This window comes from Leptonychotes weddellii, chromosome 15 (genome assembly GCF_054177405.1).
Source record: "Leptonychotes weddellii isolate Sample4059 chromosome 15, ASM5417740v2, whole genome shotgun sequence".
Taxonomy (NCBI): domain Eukaryota; kingdom Metazoa; phylum Chordata; class Mammalia; order Carnivora; family Phocidae; genus Leptonychotes; species Leptonychotes weddellii.
The window spans coordinates 15,936,711-15,956,824 of NC_138383.1; the positions used below are offsets into that span (position 1 = coordinate 15,936,711).

The 20,114-nt window shown below is 49.0% G+C and overlaps 1 long non-coding RNA gene across 2 annotated transcripts; it reads left to right on the forward strand.

The window, feature by feature from the left end:
• Nucleotides 1-868: 868 nt before the first annotated feature.
• On the forward strand, nucleotides 869-19,443 carry LOC145717318 (uncharacterized). Of its 2 annotated transcripts, XR_014140446.1 has the most exons (5): nucleotides 869-1,168; nucleotides 2,645-2,843; nucleotides 14,457-14,530; nucleotides 18,660-18,808; nucleotides 19,298-19,443. It is a non-coding gene; the product is annotated as an uncharacterized LOC145717318 (long non-coding RNA). The 2 variants fall into 2 exon arrangements; XR_014140445.1 differs by lacking the exons at nucleotides 869-1,168; nucleotides 2,645-2,843 and adding an exon at nucleotides 13,473-13,795 and having other exon boundaries at nucleotides 18,663-18,808.
• The last annotated feature ends 671 nt before the right edge of the window (nucleotides 19,444-20,114 follow it).

Here is a 20,114-nt window from a genome sequence, read left to right on the forward strand (position 1 = left end):
ATTGAGCCCTGCATTGGGCTCCCTCCTGAGCGAGGAGTCTGCTTCTCCCTCTCCCTCTTCCCCTACCCTCTGCTCGTGCTCTCTCTTTTACGCTCTCTCTCTGTCTCAAATAAATAAATAAAATCTTTAATTAAAAAAATAATAAAATAGGGCGCCTGGGTGGCTCAGATGGTTAAGCATCTGCCTTCGGCTCAGGTCATGATCCCAGGGTCCTGGGATCGAGTCCCACATCGGGCTCCCTGCTCCTTGGGAGCCTGCTTCTCTCTCTCTCTCTCTGTCTCTCATGAATAAATAAATAAAATCTTTAAAAATAAATAAATAAATCTTGAAAAAAAAATAGTGTTTCAGCAAATAGCATTTGAATCTGAATTACTTTCAGAAGGGAGACGTACACAACCTTTTCTCTCTAGATGTCCAGTTACCTGTAACTGAAAAATCCCTGACTCATACACTCCCCTGTGTTGTGTTTTTCTATAGCTATGTCCTACTTGAGCTTACAGGATAGAAGCTCCTGGAAGGCAAGGGCCACAGCCTCTTGCCTTTATGCTCCCCCAGCCCCACACAGACGCTCTGGGACGAGTGTTTGAGAACTGTCTGGGTGGGGAGTGAACACTCTCGCTGTTCGGGCCCAGGCAGGAGCCAGCCCAGGGTCCCGAGACCCGCACCCTCTCCCCAGGCCTAACCTGACAATGGGCAGCCCTACCCTGGGCTTCCTGCCTGCCACACCCAGCCAGTGGCTCCAGAGTCAGCGGGGGCCAGAAAGCGGTGATTGCCCAGATTGCAAGAGCTCTGCGTCCACAGGGATACATCTCAAAGACAATGTGAGGCTCAGAGAGACTTCCAGGCACTCGGGCCAGCATCTGGAGAGGAGCCAGTGGTATCCGGGCCTTAGCTTCTGGAAGCTGTGTTGGGGGTGGAGACAGAGGGGCTGTGCCAAAAACAAGCAGCTTGGGAAAGCAGCAACAGGGAGAAGCCTGATGCCGGGTGGAGGAGGACCCAGAATGAGAGGGCAGGTCCAGGGAGTCCCTGCTGCCCAGGGGATCAGGGAGACCTTCGGTGCTCTCCCATCTGCTTCTGGGGGCTTGTCTCGGAGCCGTCACCTCGGCCCCATTCTTACTCTGCAACTCTCCAAACAAAGTGTCTGAGGGACTCTGCTGCCTGTAGCCAGGTGGGTACAACGGTGCTGTGTTGCGTGTCCTGTTCTGGTGTATTAGTCAGGAGCGGCCATGGTGCGCTGCGGTAACAAGTTAACCTCCCGCTCTCAGGGCTGTAGCACAACAGAGGCGAATGTCTCGTCCACACGAAGCTCCTGCAGGTCGCACAGCTCTTCAGGTCAGCTGTTCTTTCTACAATGGCCCGCTTCCTTCTAGTGGTTCCTCCCTTTCAAGCCATGGCCTCTGTCATCACCACGAGTGGGAAAGACAGAACAGGAGGGTCGGACACCAGTACTTAAATGCTTTGCTCCCGAAATGACATGTGTCCCTTCCATTCACAGCCCACCAATCAGAGTTGGTCACACGACTGCAAGGAAGGCCGGGAAATGTGAAGGAGCACAAAGCTATCCAGTGAGCACTGGGTGCCTCTGCCACACGGGGTTCCCAGGGAGAAGGGACACAGAGGCACAGAGGAATTAGCAGACTTTGAAGTTGGATATGTGGGTTCAAACCCAGCCTCCACCAACCGTTAGCTCTGTGACCCTGGGAAAGTTCATTTCTCTGAGTCTTGCTTTTCTCGTCTGCAGAACGGGGATAAAATAAAGTCCCTGCCTCATTAGACTGTTGAGAAGATTAATCAGATAGTGCTCATAAAAAGTACCTAGCAATGCCTGGCGTATGGTAAGCACTAACAAATACACATTATTTAATTAGTCTCAAGTTGCTTAGAAAAAGCTGAAGATGCTCAACATGTGATTGACAAATCTAGCTGAGACACCAGCAAAGCAAGAGACATCAGGCCCACAGCTGTCCATGCCCTAAACTCAGAGTGCCCTTGCCTCCTTCCCTCCCTTCTAGAAGGATCTATACGGACCCTCAGTATGAAAGAATTCTGCTCTCTCTCCCAAGGCACATGTGTCTGAAGCCTTGGTGTCAGTTGTGGGGAGAAAGCCTTAGTCCTTGGTTGAGAGAAGTCCAAACATTGTGAGTGTATGAGGAAGGAGGAAATCTGGCCCCACACGTTGCTCCTGCTCAGAGAATGGGAGACCTCAGTGTGGATGTTAAGATCCCTAAAAAGCTTCTTGGAAGGGTCAGATTTAGGTAAGTGCCTGGAAGGAGGGGAACCTGGGGAGGGCATGGTGGCTGAGTGAGGTGGAAAGCAACTTCGGAGACAGAGGAAAACCATGAGACACCCAGGCTGGGGATGGGACTTGTCACATCCAAACAGCCCTCTACAGTTTACAGAGCAAGCTCACAGGGCTCCGTGGCAGGGATGGCAAAATCCAAGCTCTTCTTGCCAGTGTCAAGTTGTCGCTGGGAAAGAGCTGCTGAGCCAGGGGCCACATCTTCCAAGCTCCCTTGCATCCAACTGTTGCCCCACGACAGTCCTTGCCAATGGAAAGTGAGCAAAAGTAAAGGGCGTCACCTCTGTACCAAGGCTCTTGCCAAGTACTTATGCCTTCCACGGGGTTTCTCTCCCCTCCAATTAGATGGGTGCCAAGGATGACAGTCAGACCAGGGGATGGTAGAGCCTCAAAACGCAAAAAGCCTGGTCTCTAAATCACGGCATTGGAGGAAAGCCACCCGCAATCCAGGAAGAGCTGCTGGGAACTGGTACACGAGTGAGAAAGAAACACAATATATTTGGGGGTTTCATTGTTACAGCAACTGGCATTGTTGTAAAGCACGGTAGGCACACCTTTCCTTGAAGGGGCTTCGGGGGCATCGTGGGGAGTACAGAGGGGTGACAGCCCCCCTTGGCACAGCCACCCCCCCCAACATTCCTTTTGCCCAGCCACGGGGCACCCCCGTGGCTTCGTCCCCTCCCTCTCCTCGCACACCCTTCCTAATGGAATGGGGACAGGACCCAGGATGGGTGGAGTTTCGGTTTGTTCAGTTTCTGCTTCTTGAGAATCTTTCCGTAGAGCATGACATGGATGTTTTGGCCCTTGTGAGAGGTGTGGGCAGCTGACTCTATAACTGGGTGGGGTGACGTGAAGAAATGGGGCTGGAGAAACCATTGAGGGTGGCAGAAGGTAGGGGACAGCTGACAGCCAGCCCAGGAGTGTGGCTGTGATATTTTGAGCAAAGTAAATCGCAGGTGCTTCTGCTTCCATCACCTCCCTACAGGCTGAGCCAGTGAGGACCGGAGGCCGTGTGGCCTCTCACAGAGAGGCAGAATGTGCCCCTGGGGCCAGCTTAACTGTCCACAGAGGCTCCTCCCAGACCAGGGTGGCAGTGGCCCCCCCAGAGGGCTGGTGGATGAGGCAGTTCAGCAGCTCAGAGGGCTGGGGAAGGGGGCACAGGAGCACATTTCCAAGGCTCCAGTTTTGGCAGCAGCCTCTCCTAGGAGGGGGTTGAGGACAGGCTTCCTTGCTTAGGAACGGGAGAGAGAAAGGAAGTTGGCCTTCCCTGCCGTATAGTGCATCAGCCCTCCCTCCCATCCCATAAGCCACATGTCTGTCACCCCCTCCGCCCCTCTGCAGTTGCCTGCAAACAAATGGCACCCCACCCCATCCCCGTTTCCCCGCACCTAGGACCTCCTGAAGGTCTGTCCTTTCTGTCACTGTCTGGCTTTCAGCGCTGTTGCCGCTGCTAGAAAATGGAAATCTGAAAAATTTCATTTAACAGCATCATGAAAAAAAACCATGAAATATTTTGGAATAAGTTTCACAAAAGATGTGCAAGATCTGTGCACTGAGGACTATAAAATATTGCTGAAAGAAATTCGAAGTTCAAGAAGACCTAAAGAAGTGGAGAAATATGTTCATGGACTGGCAAGACTCAATATCGAGCATCAATATTGAGATGTTTGTTCTCTCCAAAATGATCTTTAGATGCAACCCAATTTCAATCATAATTCCAGTAGATTCTTTTGTAGAAAGTCACATGTCCGAAAATTTTTATGGAAATGCAAAGGACCTGGAATATTCAAAGCTTCTTGAAAAAGAACAAAATTAGAGAATTTACCCTACCTAACTTTATGATTTATTTTTTTTTTTAAAGATTTTATTTATTTTTTTGACAGAGAGAGACATAGCGAGAGCAGGAACACAAGCAGGGGGAGTGGGAGAGGGAGAAGCAGGCTTCCCGCTGAGCAGGTAGCCCAATGTGGGGCTCCATCCCAGGACCCTGGGACAATGACCTGAGCCGAAGGCAGACGCTTAACGACTGAGCCACCCAGGCACCCTAACTTTATGATTTATTATAAAGCTATAGCAATCGAAGCATTGTGGCATGATCACAATGACAAACAAATAGATCAATGGAATAGAAAAGAGAACCCAGAAATAGACCAACAATTAAACAGTCATTTGATTTTTTTTTATACAATGACCAAAGAGTTTCAATGGGAAGCAGAAAGTTTTTTCAACAAATGGTGCTGGAACTGGCTATCCATATAAAATAAATAAATAAATAGACTTCAGCTCCTCCTTTACACCATTCACAAAAACTGATTTTAAATGAATGATAGGTCTCAATCAAAAACTAAAATCATAAAGCTTCTGCAAGAAAATGTAGGAGAATATCTTTAAAACTTAGCAGTAGGCAAAGGTACCTTAAAATAAATCACAGAAAACAGTAACTATTTTTTTTTAAGATTTTGTTTAATTGACAGAGAAAGACACAGCTAGAGAGGGAACACAAGCAGGGGGAGTGGGAGAGGGAGAAGCAGGCTTCCCACGGAGCAGAGAGCCTGATGTGGGGCTCGATCCCAGGACCCTGGGATCATGACCTGAGCGGAAGGCAGACGCTTAACGACTGAGCCACCCAGGCGCCCCAACAGTAACTATTTTTTAAAAGATTTATTTATTTATTTATTTGACAGAGAGAGAGAGCACAAGCAGGCGGAGTAGCAGATAAAGGGAGAGGGAGATCAGACTCCCTGCCAAGCAGGGAGCCCGATGAGGGGCTTGATCCCAGGACCCCGGGATCATGACCTGGGCCAAAGGCAGTTGCTTAACCAACTGAGCCACCCAGGCACCCCAAACAATAATTATTTTTAAAAGATTGATATCTTATACTTCATCAAAAAAAAAAAAAACCTTCTGTTCAGCAAAATATACCATTAAGAAAATGATAGCAAGCTTCAGACCGAAAGAAAATATTTGCAAAATATATCTGACGAAAGACATGTATACGGAATATATAAAGAACCCCTACAACTCAATAATAAAGAGATAGAGAACTCAATTTTTAAAATAGACGAAAGATTTGAATAAAAACTTCACAAAGGGAAATATACAGATGGCCAGGAAGCACAGGAAACAGTGCTTAACATCATTAGTCATTAAGAAAATGCATATAAAACCACAATGAGACACCAGCATACACCTACTAAAATAGCAAAAATTAAAGACTGACAGCATCAGACGTTGGCACTGGAATAATCAGAACTCTCACGCATTGCTGGAAGGAATGTAAAATGGCACAACCACTTTGGATAAAGATCTGGGAGTTCTGTTTGTTTGTTTTTTTAAAGATTTTATTTATTTATTTGACAGAGAGACACAGTGAGAGAGGGAACACAAGCAGGGGGAGTGGGAGAGGGAGAAGCAGGCTTCCCACCAAGCGGGGAGCCCGATGCGGGGCTCGATCCCAGGACCCTGAGATCATGACCTGAGCCGAAGGCAGACGCTTAACGACTGAGCCACCCAGGCGCCCCAAGATCTGGGAGTTTCTTAAAACAAAACCTATCTCAGCAATTCTACTTCTACCTAAGAATAATGAAAGCATATGTCCACAAAAAAAAATATGACCACAAGAATGTTCATAATGGCTGAAAACTAGAAACAGCTCTGATGACTATAGCAGAAGAATAAATAATTTCTTCTGGTATAATAGGATCCCTTTATAAAACATAAAGGGATTTACTTAGCAATGAGAAGAATTAATTACCTATACATGCAACATCATGAACGAATCTCCCATTGTGCTGAGAGAACAAAGCTAGACACATGAAAGTACGTATGATACAGTTTGACTTATTTGAAGTCCTAGAATAGGTAATACTAATCTCTGGTTTAAAAAAAATGAGAATAATGGTTACCTGGGTAGGGGGAGGAAGGGACTGGGAAGAAGCATGGGGGATTTTCTGGGGTGATGATGATGTACTATCTCTTGATAGGGGTTTGAGTTATACAGGTGCGGGCATTTGTCAAAATTCACCCATCCTTGAGATTCATGTATAATTAAGATCTGGGCATTTCTCGTATATAAATTTTACCCCAAAAAAGATAAACAAATACTGAACTCTTGTTAATTATACACATCCTGAAATGTTTCCGGATAAAAGATACTGATGTCCACAACATTCTTTGAAATGATTCAAAAAAATAAAAAGATGGAAGGACAGGTGGATAGGCGGGTGGACGGAGAGAGATGTACGGATACACGATTAAGCAAATAGAGCAAAGTGTTAACTGTAGAATCTAGTTGGTAAATGAGCACTCACATAAAATTCTTTTAAATTTTCTGTATGTTTGAAATTTTTCTTAATAAAATGTTTCGGGGGAAGAAAGCAAAATAAATTGTTCACTGCTGTAACCTCAGCACCTAGAACAGTGCCAGAGCATGCCATAGGTGCTCAATAAATGCTTGAAGAAAGAAAGAAAAAGAAAGAAAGAAAGAAGAAAAAGAAAGAAAGAAAGAAAGAAAGAAAGAAAGAAAGAAAGAAAGAAAGAAAGAAAGAAAGAAAGAAAGAAAGAAAGAAAGAGAAAGAAAGAAAAGAAAAGAAAAGAAAAAGAGGCGAGGAGACAATTTCAATTAGAATATAAAAGCAGTTCCTCAGGAGTACCTTCACCTTCCCACCTCCCCATCTGTACCAAATTCTCTTTCTCCTTATGACAGTTGGAAGAGTGTCACTGCTCCTCTCCAAGACCACTGGCTCCCTATGCTGCAGATACCATCTCCTCTCACCTTATCAAGAACTGGACTCCTGAGAGGTTCTACCCTATCTGTCACTAGCAATTCCTCCTCTGAATCAGATCATTTCATTTACCTCTATTGTCTCTAGTTGTTTCAAACTCCTCCTTGACCCCATGTGCACATCCAACTACTGTGCCATTTCTTTGTTCCAGTGGTTCTGTTGATATGCTGTATTACATTCATTGATTTTTGGATGTTAAACCAACCTCACATGGCTGGGATAAATCCCACTTGATCATGGTGTATAACCCTTCCAATATGTTGCTGGGTTTGGTTTGCTAGTATTTTGTTGAGGATTTTTACATCTCTAGTCATTATTTTTATTGGGCTCTAGTTTTCTCTTTCTTCTTGTACTGAATTTTGCTTGGTTTTGTTATCAGGGTAGCGCTGGCCCCATAGAATGAGTTGGGAAGTGTGTAGTTTCTTTCTGACTAATCTTTTTGCTCGAGCTTATCTCTTGATCTTTACAACACTCTGAGAAAAAGCCAAGGCCAGGGAAGGTTTAGCTGGGGTTCTCGACATGAGCACACATCACAATTAACTGGGAACTTGTTCAAAGCAGATTCTTAGGTCTTGGCTCCGGAGATTCTGACTCAGAAAGTCTGCAGCAGGGCTGGGGATTCTGTATTTCCAACAAGCACCCCCAAGAGATTCTGGGATGAGTGCCCTCCCATTTCACGTTAAGAAACATTGACACAGCTAAGCAGCCACAGAGGATGGGTTAGAAAAGTAATGTTTCTTCATCCAGGAATCTCAGAGTTTTCAGTGTGTTCAAGGTCTAAGGGGGAAACTAGAGTATGCACTGTTTCCCCAATTTTTTTTAAAGATTTTATTTATTTATTTGAAAGAGAGAGTGAGCACGAGCAGGGGGAGGGGCAGAGGGAGAGGGAGAAGCAGACTCCTCACTAAGCAGGGAGCCGAAGCAACGTGGAGCTCCATCCCAGCACGCCGGGACCATGACCTGAGCCAAAGGCAGATGCTTAACCGACTGAGCCACCCAGTCGCCCCTCCCAAACCTATTTGTCCACAAAATCTTTTAGTTTTGGAGGAGCACTTCACAGGATTGATGTTCCCCAGAGTATGCTTTGGAAACATTGCCCCCAGAATTATTCAGATGCCCCTCTGGGCTCTCATGGGGATTTGTTCTAAGCACTCAACCCTTTGGCCTGCAGCTGCTTGTATACGCACGGCCATCAGTCAGAGGTCTGTCCGGGCCTCAACTGGGGTTACATGAGTTAGGCATTTGCCTCAATAACAACATTTCAGGAGGTACCAACAAACCCAGTAATCAAGATGTGTTACTGTCTGGCAGCTAGGTCAACCAGCTGACCCATCAGGCAGCCAGTGGAATACCGGAGGACATAATAGTGCACAGCAGTAGAGTGACCACGGCGAGTGGGGCCAAGAGGCAGGGTCTGCCCAGGTGGAGTCCAGCCCCAGGGCAGCCAGATGGTCAAGTCAGACCCCATGGACTGTGAACCCCTCCAGAGTAAAGGCAGGTCTTCCTCACCTCTGAACCCCCAGTCTGAATCCGCAGTGCCTGGAACACGGAAGTGTTCAACTCCCTCACACGGAGAACACAGGGACAATGCCAAGTTCACTTACTTCCCAAGCTCCACTTGGGCATCTAACCCAACACTAGGCACCAGGAGATGCAGCCAACTCGTACTTTGAGGCAATTGAGTGGACTTCACTTAGGAAGCTTCCCAGGTATCTGAGCAGCCTTCACGGTGATGCCTTGCTTTGGATGTGCTCCGAAATCTGAACTGAGGGGAAGAGGGGGCTGGGAGCCAGAGAATTTCTGGAAAAAGTCTGTCCTTTTCCGAATACCCTTCCTCTCTGTGTCCAACAGAGCTTGACCTCAAATGTGCAAGTTGTACTATGCAGAAAAAGTTGGGCTTGGGCCTGATTGGACTGGCACTAGATTTGTGTAATCATTGTGTTTGTGATTTGTGTAATCGTTGTGGCCTGGTTGGGCTCTGTAGCTGGGAGGCCCTCAGGCCTGAGCTTGGGAAAAAAACATCTGAATGCCAAAAGCAGTTGCCCGAGGACTCTTTCCTGGGCCCGCCCTTCGGGCTGGTTCCAGGACATTCCCTTACTTCAGCCCTACTCATTCCTGTGTCTCATTAGAAGGGCTTTCTACATCTCCTGTCTCTTCCTTAGAATTTCCATTTCTTTCTTCCAAGAACTATAAACTCTCGTCAATTAATTGGTGACCACAGGAACAAGAACAGGGTTCCCTTTAAAAAGACTGGTGTAAAAAGTTCTACAATGGCTCCACATTGACCTGCTCAAGAGAGGAAACATTTTCACTCTCTTAGGAAACATCCAGCTGCAGATAAACCTCCAGCTGATTATAGAAGATGCTCTTCTATGCAATAAAAAGCTGATTCCCCCATGACCTCTACTTGTCAACACCTCATAAATTCACTTTGAGTTGCTTCATAGCCTCAAAATTACAATGATGTCTTCTGGGAATTAAGCTTTATCATAATGTGGTTGCACTAAACAAACTTCAGCAAGCAGGGTCAGCTCGAGGCCAGGGAATCTGCATGGACATGCAAGCTTCAGGATGGCTGGAAGGCTGGTTCTTAGGGATTGTGGAATTGGCCCTAGCTCTAGGATGCTGGCTCTCAAAGGAATGTCATTTCACGGAGTGAGGAACTGAGTGAGACCCTAGGCGGGAGAGGGAGCTGCTACTTCCATATTTACATAGTGGCAAAGCTTAGGACCTTGGTCTCCAGACACCAGATCCTAGCTCTCCTTTCCTTCCCACTCCCAGGACCTCTCCCTGCTAGGAAGGCAGAAAAGAATCTGACAGCTGATAGCAGAACCCGTGTAAGAAGAGATTCAGCTGCTTTCTCTCCTCAATTAGTCATCTGCATTTTAAGCCATTTATCTCAGTTGTGCCCTGGAAGTCTTTGTGCCAACGTCAAGTGAATTTCAAGCAGGAGGGAAGGGAGTGGTAGGAAGGGAGAGGACCCGAAGTCACATCTGGGGCAAGACCAAAGTTCTCACCCTTGGCTACATGGTGGAATCACCTGGGGTCATTTTCTTTTTTCTTCTTCTTCTTTTTTTTAAGATTTTATTTATTTATTTGAGAGAGAGCACGCAGGCGCACAAGCGGGAGCAGGAGGGGCAGAGGGAGAGGGAGAGGTAGACTCCCCGCTGAGCAGGGAGCGTGAAGCAGGGCTCCACGCACGCATCCCAGGACCCTAAGACCATGACTGAGCCACCCAGGGGCCCCACCTGGGGTCATTTGAAAAGTCCCGATGTCCAGGCCACACCCCAGATCAATTACCTTAGCCTCTCCAAGACTGAACTCCAGCCTCAGGATTTTTTTTTTTTTTTTTTTGAACTCCCCTTTGATTCCAACCTACAGCCAACTTTGGGAACCAAAGCGATAAAACCATTCTAAACTGGATGACATCAACCCACGTACAGGTGTGGTTGTGATGAATGTCCACCCTTAATGGAAACAAAACAGTGTGATCTGGGACAGGGGGTCCCGGGCCTGCCCCTTCGCCCATCCCTGTCACCACAGGGAATCCTTATCCCCGCAGCTCATCTCTCTCTGGGCACGGCCTCCCTTCGCCACAGCTGCCCAGCAAGCCAGGTGCGACTTTTTTTTTTTTATAAGATTTTATTTATTTATTTGACAGAGAGAGACACAGCGAGAGAGGGAACACAAGCAGGCGGAGTGGGAGAGGGAGAAGCAGGCTTCCCGCGGAGCAGGGAGCCGGACATGGGGCTCGATCCCAGGACCCTGGGATCATGACCTGAGCCGAAGGCAGACGCTTAACGACTGAGCCACCCAGGCGCCCCATGCCAGGTGCAATTTTTATCTGCACTTTGAAAATGACAAAGCTGAGACTTGCTTCGATGGGACAGGAACGCAGGTCTGTGTGACTCCGAAGCCTCTCTTCCAGGAAATATTTTTTAATCCATTACTGCATGGATGAATACTGTATGCTTAAATATAATAATGGCTTCGGCGCCTGGGTGGCTCAGTTGGTTAAGCGACTGCCTTCAGCTCAGGTCATGATCCTGGAGTCCCAGGATCGAGTCCCACATCGGGCTCCCTGCTCAGCAGGGAGTCTGCTTCTCCCTCTGACCCTCCCCCCTCTCATGTGCTCTCTCTCTCTCTCTCAATCTCTCTCTCAAATAAATAAATAAAATCTTTAAAAAAAAAAATATATATATATATATAATAATGGCTTCAACAAATATTTCCTGGGTGCCTCTTGTGGGCTGGGGATAGAGCAGGGATGAGGATAAGGTGAGGCCTGGCCCTCGGGGAGCTTACCACCCAGTGGGCCAGATGGACTCTATTCGAAGACTCTAACACTCAACGCATAAAAGCGGGTCACTTCCAGAGGCCGAGGCTGTGAAGGAGGCCAACAGGCGGGCAGTGTTGGGAGCAACGACGGGGGCTGCTTCCCTTAAGGGCCAGAGTGGCGGGAAGTGAGGAAGGGGGTCCTGAGAAGGAGCCAGGCTGGTTCCAGTGGCCAGGAGGCAGGGGCCTCCCCCCTTTCCTGGGAGAGCCAGTGGAGATCCCTGAGGGTTTCAGGCAGAACAGTGACAGGGCCATTAAGAGACAACCAGTAAGTGGACTCACTCTGCGTCTCAGCACCTATGAGTTGGATGACCTGTCTTCCCCCACTGACATGACCCCCTCCCCCCCACCACCCCACAAAAGAGGGGCTAGAGCAGAGGCACCTCAGGCCACTAGCCCACAGAGCTCATGGGTTACGGGCTGAGGAGCACATCTGCAGCAAACCCCAGCTCGGATTCTCAGGAAATACCGAAATAACAAGACCAGAGTGACCTAACTCAGCCAGAGAAGCTGGGAGGTTTTAATCAGAAACATCAGAGAAATGAGAACCTTAACACGAACAATCCTTGCCAGCTGGAAATTCAGTTCAGTGCTCTCCTTCAAGGTCCTTAAAAAAGAGTTCTCCAGGGGCGCCTGGGTGGCTCAGTCATTAAGCGTCTGCCTTCGGCTCAGGTCATGATTCCAGAGTCCTGGGATCGAGCCCCGCATCGGGCTCCCTGCTCGGGGGGGAAGCCTGCTTCTCCCTCTCCCACTCCCCCTGCTTGTGTTCCCTCTCTAGCTGTCTCTCTCTCTGTCTAATAAATAAATAAAATCTTTTAAAAAAAAAAAGAGTTCTCTGTACACAACCCACTAGTCAGTTTGGGGGCTTAAACAACATTCGTGGGCTGGGACTCCATCCCGGGCCTAAATCTTCTTCACTGAAATCAAACACGGATACCAGCTGATTTTCACCACACTTCTATTTGTGACATTATGCATATTTAAAGGTAGTAAATCGCTTTCCAATAAAAAGTTAAAAATTAAAGATGACCCTAAACTCTGATATAAAATAGTAGGCGTTCCCTTAAGCCACATTCTTTCCTGGGTTCTGTACCCAGTAGGTGCCTAATCTGTGTTGCCAGTGAGGAAATAGTGGGGCTCCCTTGAGGCAGGCCCTGGGCCAGACACTTCTCAGAAGATCATCTCAGAAGAGCATCAGGAGGCAGATGCCCTCATTTCCCCATTCTACAGAGGGGGAAACAGGTTCTATTTCCAGGCTGAGCCCGGCATTCCCATCTGATCTCTGAACGCTAATCCCTGTGTTTCGTGGCCACGTTGGGGGGACATGGTTTCTGCGGGACTGGAAAGTGCTAGGATCTTCATCCGTAGGGCTCACTTATCCTTTAGGCCCAGGGCCCACCATACTGTTAGGGGCCCAGGAAAATGTTTTCATTTTCATTTCTTTTAAAACCACAAGATAAAATGATCATGAAAACATAATCACGAGTCCAACCTGAATCATATTCATCTTTAGACCGATACAGTTGTGGAATATACGTTTTAATATTTTTTTTAATAGAAGAAGGGGCCCATGGAGGCAAAAGTCATATGTGACCCCGGTGCCCCATAATTCTGTCCCCACATGGGAGAGGAAGGCCAAGAGCTCCCGTTCCTGGCTCCCCACCTCCCCACGTCCTCTTGGCCCCTGGGGAGCTCAGCAAGGCCTGGCCAGAGCCCAGCCCATCTGTCTAGGCCCCCGGCCACCCTGGCTTGGCCTGCAGAGCCCCTACCCCACACCCTGCCCTGTGACCTGCCCCCAGAGCCCCCCAGCGTCCTTGCAGCCCAGGGCTGAGGAAGGGTGTGTTCTGATTCCTGGCAGAGTCCAGCTTCCTGTTTTTCTCCAAGTGAACGAGGTCAGGCTGCTGCTGGACAGGGACATGGGGACTAGTTACGGGCCAACAGATCCTAACCGCGCTGATGGGCTCGGTGGCTGGGGGAGGCGGGGGACAGCAGGCCGGTCACACTGGGCTCCTGGACGCCCTCTCTTCCTGACACCCCTCCGCCCCCCGCAGGTCCCCAGAGACCTCCACAAGGCTTCCTTGTCCTCTCTGGCCTCTGGGCTTCTCTTTGCTCATCTGTGAAACAGACACAGAGGTTCTGCAGTGCCTGCCCACCCACTAAGAGGAGCCAAGTCAGGCTGACATGGGAGCGGAAAGAGCTTTGTCAACTGCCAAGAGCTCATCAGCCATGAGCGCAGTAGGGCTGGTGAAGAGGTGCGACCATAACTTCATCCATTTACCGCCTCCCTGCCCTGTGCGGGGCTCTACCCCCCCCAACAGTTTCGTCTTCACCTTGACATGGAGGATGGACCTACGTTGCTGTTTTGTGACCGAGGAAGGTGAGGCTAACTGCCTCCCCTAAGGCCCCAGGGGTAGGAAGTGACCGATGTCAAGCTGTGCCCACACCACAGCCCTCTCCTTCCTTGCAGTGGTGTGGGCGATGCCAACCCAGAACTGGGGAATCCAGCTTCCCTCTGGCTGGTGGACTGCAGCGCCCTGACCAAGGGGGCTGAGGAATTCCTGGGTGGGGGAGATAAGATGCTTCACTAGCCAGGGCCCGCGGACACCAGACACCAGGGGTTTATGTAAAGAGCCTGCCCCCAGCCTCTTGGCACCACCATCCATTTAACACTGTTCACTGAGTGTTGGCTCTATGCCAGGTGCATGTCCTTCTCAGGGAGCCCTTGTGGGACTTCTGCACCCTCCCCCATCCAGGGGGGCAGCCAGCTCTCCCATCTCCGTGGTAGGCTTCTGGGGAGTTTCATAACCTGTCTTTGCCTCAGTCCCCTTCCCTGGAAAACGGGACGACCATGGTACTGACTTCACAGGGCTATCGTTCCCACTGAGGCACTCATGCATTAATTCATGGCAAATGTCATCATCAGCACCCTCTCACACTTCAATCTTTTCAACCCCTCTTGCCTCCCGGGGCCTCACTTCTTTCTTCCACTTGCCCTGCCCCCTGCCCTCTCCACTTTACCCTTCCTTCATCCTTTCTAGGCCCTTTCCTGACATTCGGAGAAGGATCCGGGAAAAGGAGACACAGGCCAGGAGTACACAAGGCCATGACCAAGGTAGGATCAAGGTGGAGAATGCAACCACATGAGAGAGTGGGGTTCCAGGCTGCCAAGGGCTTCCTCTCCCACCAAGGCTTCTTGGGTCCAGGAGGAAGAGTCATTCATGGGGTCACTCAAGGGGGGTCATTCATGATGCTCATTCTCCACCAGCAGCTGAAGGTCCAAAATGGAGGACAAGAGGTAGTAGCTGGGCCACAACGGAAGCTGGTTTTCCATTTGGGTGACTTTGAGCATGAACAAGAAATGGCAAGGGACAGGGACTCCCATTTAGGCAAAAGCAAGCCCAAGGCCACCTGCCCATTAGCTCAAATACTTGTGGGATGCAGAAGAATAAAACAAGAGTTTAGTGCCTGATGCATGGGTAGCAACTGAAGAAATATTTGTCGAATGGATAAATGACTTCACGTGGGAGTGGGGATAGGGCATGTTGGAGATAGGAGCGGAAGGGAGATGAGGCCGGGAAAGGGCACCAACAGCCACATCTACCATGCTGAACACAGACCAAGATGGCAGCTCACAGGGTAATACTGAGGAGCGTAGAAGAGCACTTCGCATGTGCCCCAAGAGTTCTGTTATCATTACCACCATTCTACAGACAAGGAAACTGAAGCACAGAGAAGTCAAGACGCTGGCCTGAGGTTATGTCAACCCAGGCACTCTGGCCTCAGGGGCCATGACCTAACCACTGTCTCTCCTGCCTTTCAGTTTATTCTGAAGAGGGAATATCCTCAACGTTCAGGTCATATGCTGATTCTTCAGATCAAATGTCATGTTTTGGGCTTCTCTCAGGCATTTTGAGTTCATGCGCTCTGCTGGAGGCTCCCTCAGTGGTCTTCTGATTCTTTTTTCTTCGCATTATCACCCGTTCCTCCTGCAGCTCCATGCTGTCGGCCATCTTGGTTCAAAATCAAAACAATGGCAACAGTTAGGAGAGAGGAGACGGTGGTTTGCCCTAGGGTAGAGGTGGCGAAGGTGGAGAAAGTGAACAGTTTGGGGCTCTGTTTCGGAGGTAATGGTGAAAGAACTTCCTGATAGTTTGGATGTGGGGGTGAGAAAAATAATTACACTCACCTCACCACAAATTAAATGATGCGATGCTCCTGAAGTGGGTGCGGAATGCATGTGAAATGAGAGAAGGCACGCAAAAGCCACCCACTGTCCTCTAAAGCAGAGGAAACAGGCGAGGGAAGGGAAGAGAGCTGGCGATGAAGAGGTTGCAGACTGCACAAGCCCTGAGCTTCATGCCACCCTGCCTTGATACAGGGTTCCAGCTGAAACCCCCAGCAGGTGTTCCCACCAGAGACACCCGACACAGCCTATTGCCTGGGCCTGGTTGTTATCTGTGCGCCTGCGGCAGTTCATTGAGGCACCATCCAAATCCCGAGTTGTTGGGAAAGCGGCCAGGAGACGCCTTCAGCTGTCGGCCCTCTTTGGGGATGGCCTCCCCCAAGGTCACACCTCCTTCCAGAGGCAGCCAGTATCCAATGACCGATCAACATGATGGTAGAAAAGCCAAGCCACACCCCCACACTGGAGCTGATGCCAAAGGGCCATCTGAGTCTGAACTCCCTATGGGGTTGGCTGAAGCCTTCACTGAGATCGTGGCACATCTCAACTTCTCCCTCTGCCCGGTCTGGCTTCGGTCCCTTCCTTTCTACAGGTGTTGGCCCCAAAGCACCTCTAATAAACTTTCTGCACTCGAATCCCCATCTCAGAATCTGCCTCCCAAAGGACGCAACCTGCAACAATCATCTTTACTGTCAAGAGTGCTCCAGTTGGGACATTAAATTATATGGTCACTCTAGCTCTGTGCGACCTACCAGGTCCCAGCACTTGTCACAGCTCATTGTGATTACTTATTTCGTGATACTGGGCAGGCTTCCTGAGGCAGGCCATGTGCGGGTCTCATTCATTCCCAGTCATGCAGCCCAGGGCTTGTCATGGCAGGTGTTCAGTAAATATTTGTTGAATGGATGAATGCACCACGTTATCTGAGCATTTAGAGAGCAAAGCAGCAAAGCAGCGGGGGGTGGGGGGGTTGTGGAGAGAAGCTTCTCTGAATCTCTGAAGGAAAAGTAGCAGCAGGACATGGGTACCCCCCCCCACACACACACACCCATCCCAATCAACTGCTTTTGCATTTAGCTCCTCCCAATGACATTTTACCCTGACTACGGGTTTTTGTGTTTGTGGTTTCATTCACTCATTCATTCACTCCCTCCTTCATTCATTCATGTAATACCTAAATACCTACTGAGCCGTCCCTGTGTGTCAGGCCTTGTGTGTCAGGCCCAGGGCCTGCACCTGGGATACAGAGGTGAGCACAACCCCGCCCTCTGTCCTCTGGAAGCTCCCAAGTTAGAGCAAGGAACAGATGGGTGAATGACTGTGATGCAGTATGAGGATGCAATGGTCCACCAAAGCTCCCTTGGTTTTTATTTTAGCAAGACTTCACTCGCTCTAATGTTGGGTGGAGGGAGGAAATGGATCCTTAGGTTTGTCCGCACCCTCAGGGGTGGCTCTGATCCCAATTGTACCTTTTCCTAAGAACTCACACCCACACCCCAACCTCACTGCTCCTCCCACTCCCTCCTCCTCCCTGTCCAATGGAAATCCATCAGTCCTGTGGCCCCAGCCGGGCTCACAGTGTCTTTCAGGATGACAACTACTGAATCATAAAAGTGTAGGTGGAGTCAGCTGTTCCTTCCTGGATGAGGGTCGGGTTTTAGTTATTTACTTATTTATTTTTAAGATTTTATTCATTTGACAGAGAGAAACACAGCGAGAGAGGGAACACAAGCAGGGGGAGTGGGAGAGGGAGAAGCAGGCTTCCCGCGGAGCAGGGAGCCCGATGCGGGGCTCGATCCCAGGACCCCGGGATCATGACCTGAGCTGAAGGCAGGCGCTTAACGACTGAGCCACCCAGGCGCCCCAAGGGTCAGGTTTTAAAGCCAGCCTTCTAGAGATAACAGCCTGTTTGGTTGCCTGCTCCAGAGCAGGTGGGCAGAGAGCTTGTCCAGGGTGGAAAGAGAACCCAACCCGTAGACTTGACCTGCACAGCTCTCAGGCAGCCACCACCTTCGCGGGTGAGGTTCTCTGGAGACCCAGGTTGGCCCCTGGAGGAGACCTGGAGCCCATCCCCTGAGCTGGAAGTGCCCAGGCGAGCTGCCAGGCCAAGCCACCTCCCCGCCCACCCTCTTGCCTCCCATCCCCATCTCCTGTTAGTCAGAGGGGCCTTGGCTGCCGCGGGAAGCTCACACACAAAGCAGAATTCCAGGAACTCCAGGCTAGGCGAACTCCTGGCTGTTTTCTCAGTTCCTTTTTGCTTCTTAAAGGTCTCCGGTGCCAGGGCTCAGTCCCATGACCTTCCAGGCAGAATCTGGGTTGATTGTCTCTGCACTGCCTGCTCCCTTCCCCCACAATTACACTTCTCAGCGGCTTCTGAGAATCCTAGAAGGTCACTGCTGGAAAGGACCGTTATAGATAGTGAAAGAGGAAGCTGACCGGCTCCAAGCCCAGGGACATGGCCTCCATCTAACTGGCCCCACCTGCCGGGCTGCATCTCCTCAGGGTCCCCAGCCTCCGGAAGTGCAGCCATTAATCAGGTGCCAGTGGCAGGTGTGGGGCACGGGAACAAGACAACTTCACTCTTGCGTGACTGACCCTTCCCAGAGGTGATGAAATAAAAAGGTTTAATTGTTCTAGAAAAGGGTGGGAGGGGGGTTCCTGATAACATACAAAACCCAGGCTATGAAGGGAAAAAAGCAGAGAGTTCCCCTCTCCCACCCCCAGCAGCATAGGGCAGAGATGCTGAATTTTCTAGAAGGATGAAGACCATCTGGAGGGACTGCTCAGCTGAGTGTCTGAGTGCTGAGTGATGGGAAGATTGAGTAAGAAGTGAGTCCAGGCAGAAAGTGGGTGATCTGAACTGCTTTGGAGAATTCAGGAGGTGGCTTTTCTTAGCCTGTGGTCTGACCTGTGATTATGATGATGCACGACAGCCCCCTCCCCACTCCCCCTTCCCTGTCTCCCTGGAGCCACAGGGCAGAACTCTGGGTAGGACCGACTGTAGCCTGCCTTCATGCAAAGTCTCAATGCATATTTATTTACTCATTTCTTCCTTCAGCAGATTTTCAAGCACCTGTTCCAGATCCTGATGAGACAAGGTAGACCTGGTGTCTGCCCTCATGGAGAGTGCAATCCAATGGGGACAACTAAACAATGCCACAATCGTGTGGGATAAAGCATCGTGTGGACAGAAAAAGAGAATGCTAAGTAAGCACAGATGAGGGACCCGTGAGTAAGACCTGAGAGTGAGGGAAAGTGAAGTCTAACCCAAATTGGGGATGACGATGGGTTATGGATGTTATGGCAACACCTCAGGCTCAGAGAGGCTCATTTTCCCCAAGATCACACACACATCTAGTTAAGTGACAATCACCAACTCAATCCCATCTCTAGAAACTGACTTTGTTTGAATCCTGATTTTGCCACTTTCTCACTAAGTGCCCCCCCCCCCCGTAAGTTATTTCACTTCTCTGTGCCTCAGTTTCCTGATCTGTAAAGTCAGGATAATAAGAAACCTGCCTCATTGGGATGTTTGGAAAAATTAAATGCATTAGGACAGCGGTTCTCAAAGTGTGATCCCGGGACCTCTGGAAGGCCCCAAGACCCTTTGTTGGGGGGGGGGTCCAAAAGACCAAAACAATTTTCATAGCAATAGTGAGACATTATTTACCTTTATTGCTCTGCAATGTTTTCCAGAGACCATACGATGTCTGACATCACAACAGATTGAATGCAGAAGATGTATGAATCCAGGAGCCTTTGATTAAACTAGACATTAAAGAGAATTGCAAAAATATAAAAAAGCAAGCTCACTTTTCTCAATAAAGATTTTTCTTTATTTGGGAAAATCCAGTTTTTTCACAAAGAATGTTATTTATATTTACATGTAATGGGTTATTCATATTTTTAATGAATTGCATATTTTAAAATTTCCTCAGTTTTAATTTCCAACACCTTAAGTAGTAGCTAAACGTTCCAGCAGTGTTCTGAATCAGCTCGCCTGACTTGGGAGAGTTATCATGCACACATCATCCCATTTCATGTTCCGTTATGTTAAGCTGGAATCTCGAAATTGGCTACAGTGGAAGTCTTTACACAATGGGAATTGGCATATGCTACCAATGAGGATTTTTTTCCCCCCAGAGAACCAGCTGTTCAACATCATACCACCAGATATAATCCACAGAAACAAAAGCTCTTCGGGGGTCCTCAAAAATATTTAAGAGTGAGCCAGAAAGTTTGAGAACCACTGAGTTAGCACTTAGAAAATGTTTCAGTCAGTGCCTCTGCCATGGTAGGTCCTCAGTAATCAATTATTAGCAATCAATCTCCACCAAATTTCAAAGCTCAAGGATTTAACCATTAACAGATGGCCTTACTTTTTGTTGTTTCTCATTTTCCAAGGTCCCAGATGCCCCTTCATTGCCTATAGCTCTGCTTGCCCCCCCCCACTCACCCCTCCATTAACCTTGGCCCCTCTTCTCTCCCACCACAGAGGTTCCCTGCCACAGGG